This window comes from Anarrhichthys ocellatus, unplaced genomic scaffold (genome assembly GCF_004355925.1).
Source record: "Anarrhichthys ocellatus isolate YVR2014 unplaced genomic scaffold, GSC_Weel_1.0 scaffold4126, whole genome shotgun sequence".
NCBI classification, from domain to species: Eukaryota; Metazoa; Chordata; class Actinopteri; order Perciformes; family Anarhichadidae; genus Anarrhichthys; species Anarrhichthys ocellatus.
Genome location: NW_022284100.1, coordinates 1 through 4789, shown reverse-complemented (window position 1 = coordinate 4789; position 4789 = coordinate 1). Strand labels below are relative to the sequence as shown.

General features: G+C 43.9%; 1 long non-coding RNA gene across 1 annotated transcript; it reads right to left on the bottom strand.

Annotated features, from left to right (window-relative positions):
- Window positions 1-21: 21 nt before the first annotated feature.
- LOC116379334 (uncharacterized) lies at window positions 22-3768 on the bottom strand. Its single transcript, XR_004212407.1, has 3 exons — window positions 2053-3768; window positions 1803-1856; window positions 22-1103 (listed from the first exon to the last, which is right to left on the bottom strand). It is a non-coding gene; the product is annotated as an uncharacterized LOC116379334 (long non-coding RNA).
- Between the last annotated feature and the right edge of the window lie 1021 nt (window positions 3769-4789).

The window sequence follows — 4789 nt, the reverse complement described above, 5'->3', positions numbered from 1 at the left end:
ACACATCAGAAGCATTAAAGTGCTGCGTGAGTCAGTCACCGGAATCTGATTCCCCCACGTGGGTCCTGATGATGCAGGATGAGAAAATATAATTGCCAGTTCAAATTACATCTTCAGTCAAATACCAATTGGGAAATTTGCCTTCAAAAATGAATTCCTCAAAATCAGCATCATGTAATTGGATGCATTTCTTGTGGCTTTGATACTGCACCTTAATTATCATTTCATCTACAACATGAGCCTCGAGTGAAAATGAGGTACAGCTGACCATTTCTTAGATATCCTTTCAATGCACATAATAATAGTCTAAATAACTGAAAACAGTCACTCGATCATTCAAATGCTCTCTGGTGTACCGAAAAATATAGTTTTTGAACTAAAGCTTGTGGGTATGCCGATGTTCTTACTGCCCGACAGGTCTGGAACTTCATTAACGCACTGAAAAACACACAGAATGATCCCTTTACACAAGCTTCCCTGTTATGGCACGAATTCTCAAGCTTTACTGAATAGTAGGCAAATCCAACAGGTGCATCTATAGCTTACCCAAGGCTCGACACCAACACTTGCCCTGGGCCAGTTAACTCTGTTGGGGCAAGTGGAGTTCCTCGTGCGATTGGGCAGGTAAATAAATGTGATCTTTATTCGGGGCTGATATTCAGTCAAATACGCACTCGGGAGATTGGCCTTAATGCTTTCTGTTCGCCGATCCCTTAAACGCTACATTATAAACAACAAATCAGTTGAAATTGGCAAGAGGAGAGCTAACGTTAGCTGTTGCAGCACAGTCCCGCTTGGCTATAAAATAAAATTTTAATAAAAAAAAAAAAAAAAAAAGCAAAAAACTAATAGCAACAGTGTCAAAAACCAGGTAGTTCCCACATGATATATATTTAATGTAGCCGTTATATGTAGCTGTTGCCAGAGGTGTTATCTCGAAGTCTGCTCCCCCGTCGATGCGTGTTTCCGTCCTGTGTTGGTTCAAGTTGATTTCGGGGAAAACTATCAACGGGAAACATTATTCGACACAACACCCGGTCCAGCTCCATTCTGTTTACCTGGTACTATGTCGGGCCAACAATCAGACAGGAGTCAAACAACAGCTGCAGAGAGACATGAACACACAGAGACAGAAGAAGATGAATAACAGTTATTACTACATTATTTTGTAGTTGTGTCATGTAATTCTCTACCATTCATTTCTCAGTATGTTAGAGTATGGACGTTTATTAGGTACAGTTTCAAAGTAGTTCCTGAATACAGATGAAATGTACTAAATGTAATGTGTTTTAATAACAATAGCCCATCACAATGTTGCTCAGTTCTTTAAAAGTACAGTTTGCTTTACACCAAGTGATCCAGTAAAACAAGTACTCTATGCTCCACTAAGCACCGAGTTCTCTTGTCATAACTTTTGGGCTAAAGAAGTAGTTTGTATCCCAACAAAGGAGCATCTCCAGGAATATTATCTTTGGGACTTGGTTTTTGGTTTTTCCAAGTTGTAGCAGAAATATTTCTCTTAAGATAAATCTAAAGATGAGTCTAGAAGTGACGCGTGATATTCTCCTCCAGTCCTAAACCCAAATAAAAGCTTCTATCAACTGCCAGAAATCAGCTCCTACTTTGTCTTGTAAGAAAACATTTTCTGGTTAGGAGGTCATGGATGGTGGTTTTAAGTGTGCCAATAACACTTTGTTTCATTCTCGTTGCTGTAATGTCAGAAGCCTCGACAGCTGACATCAGAAATGTGATCCAACTGGGCTGAGTGGCTGGTTTTCTTAGCGTCATCGACATGATCTCACCTTATTTCTGGGCCATGGTCCAGCTGGTGACAGTGAGGATCCAAATGTAGATAACTGAGCAGTTCAGCGTTTATAATGGCAAAAAAAAAGAAAGAAAAGAAAGATACAAAAGCTCAAAGAAGCGTGAGGTGGGCCAGGAAGTCAGTACAAACAGGCAAAAACACCAAGCAAGTTTCAAAAACAGGCAGGTAACATGTTAAAGAATGCAGATAACAAACCGACGGAGCCTAGAAAAGTCATGAGGCCTTACTTTGACGATCTGGAAGAGAGAACGAATGCAACTGGGCCGGTTTATGTGGCGAGAGGCTGATGAGGGAATGAGATGCAGGTGGGGAAGGCCAGGCAACTGCAGCGCAGATTGGGGAGGTGGGAACAGGTGTGTTGATAGGCGGGTCGGTCAGGTGACGTGGGAGAGGAGAGAAACTCCGAGGGGCATCTGGTGGATGGAAGGATGGCAATGGTTTTGGTTTGGGGAATAGGCCTTATTTCAGGGAAGACATTTTGACACGTCACAGTCGGAAAAAAGCACAGGTGTAAATAATTAAATGAAGGACTCAATTCCATTTAGCTGTTTTGATTTCAGGTTCTTAGTATCTCACATGCTCGCTCCGTAGAAATAGAATAGGGGTGGAACAGACTTTCCCATTCAACTCAACAGGATGGTCAGAGCAGTGGCCATTTTTATGTCACCGTTGCGTCTTTTGTTGCGGGCTAACTTCTGTATTAACTAAACTGTCAGATGAGTGACAACTTTGTTTGGCTCATTTTCTGTTATTGACAAGCTAGCTAGCTAACTAGCGGACAGCAGGCTAGTTAGCTAGCTTGCTAACACCCCCGTGCTTTAATGCTACACTGGTTACAGAAAAAAAAAATTTTGTGGCATGAGATAATGGAGATAAGTACAATAAGACATCGTGATCATTCAATGCTGAACTCGAGGTCTCGAAACGGCGGTCCACAAACCGACGAGTGACTCCACAGTGACTACGTCCATTTCTTATACATTCTGTGTGTAGATATTTGTAGGATTCAAATATTTTGCACTAAAATGTCAAAACTTGGACCTGAACCCATTAACAGCTAGTGCTGTTGATGGATTCGAAGTTTAGTTACTTTTTATTATCTGGATATTGTGAATGTCACAATACCTTTTTTAACAAATAAAAGAAAGAATACAAAAAATAAAGTTGATGGGTCACGATTGCAATGTATCACAAAAAAAATAAGTCACAATCACTGCTTTTAGTTGACTACATTTTCCACCAAACCACAAACCCAAATCAAGGACTCAGATACAGCATGTGTGGGTAATGAAGGATTTCTCCATCGTAGTGCTACTGTTCACTAACTGCCTGACTCCCAGTAATCAGCATAAAAAAGCAGTGAAGTCTGTGGTAACAATTTGAGGGAGGTGTGAACCAGGATGAAGCAGATAACTGGCTTCAAGGTTGGAGGGAGACAACCAGGGGGCTCCCTGGAGAGGGCCAGTGAGCTAAACTGTTTCTTCAATAGGTTTAGTTCACAGCCCTCATCTGTGTCCTTCACACACCACACCTCACAAACATCTCTGCTGCCTCCCCTCTCTGTCCCCCCAGGTGAGCTGCATGGACACAGAGCCCTCAACATCAAAGGGCACCACTGACACCATGACCCCCCTCCCCCCTCTCTCTGTGACGACTGGCCAGGTTAGGAGACAGCTGGAGAGACTCCACCAATGCAAGACTGCAGGACCTGACGGCATCAGCCCCAGGGTCCTGAAGCCACCCAGCTGTTTAATGTCCTGCAACACCTCTTCAACCTGAGCCTGAAGCAGGAGGAAGTCCCGGTGCTGTGGAAGACATCGTGCCTGGTTCCTGTTCCTAAGAAGATGACTCCATCTGGCCTCAACGACTTCCCACCCATTGCCCTCACATCTCATGTGATAAAGGTGCTGGAGAGGCTGGTCTTGGCCCACCTCCGACCGCAGGTGAAATCCTCACTGGACCCTTTGTAATTTACATACCAGCCTCATGTGGGAGTGGACGACGCCATCATCTACCTGCTGCAACGAGCTCAGTCGCAACTGGATGGAACCGGTGGCTCTGTGAGAATCACTTTCTTTGATTTCTCCAGTGCATTCAACACCATCCAACCAGTGCTGCTGAGTGGGAAGGTGCAGGTGGTGGGAGTTAACGCATCCACTGTCTCCTGGATCACTGACTACCTCACGGGCAGACCACAGTTTGTCCGACTGGGCCGTGTGCTGTCTGATACGGTGGTCAGTGGTACTGGAGCTCCACAGGGAATTGCTCTGTGCCCCTTCCTGTTCACCTTGTACACCACTGACTTCCAGTACAACTTGGGGTCATGCCATCTGCAGAAGTTCTCTGATGACTGTGCAGTGGTCGGGTGTATAAGGGACGGACGGGAGGAGGAGTACAGGGCAGTAGTGGAGGACTTTGTGCAGTGGGCCGGTAGAAATCACCTGCGTCTGAACGTGGCCAAGACCAGAGAGATGGTGGTCGACTTCAGGAGGAAGACGACGGCTAGGTCTCTACCAGGTCTCTACCACGGCGACAGACCCTGCTGCAGTAAAATGAGAGCTTAGATAAGTGAAAGATTGTAAAAGTTACCTAAACGTAAAACTATGAATTGTTGCAGCTTTAATAGGTTGTATTATGCATGAATGTTTTTATTGTTAATTACTGCTATAGACTGTCGTTGGAGAGTATGTGTGTGTGTCTTCATTGCACCATGGGGATGTTTCTGCATAGATCCTGTGACTTGGATCACCTCATTATTTTTGCAGGACTCCATTCACATTTTAACATTTTCTTCACAAAAGGTTTTTCTTTGACAACACAATCCATTGTTGAAATATTTAGCAGAAGCATCGCCACAGCTGAAAAACACGTGTATGATTACATTTGCTGCAGGACGAGTTAAGCTGCACAAGGACACAATAGTTTTATTTCAGATCAACCCATCACAACAAAATAAAGTAGAAA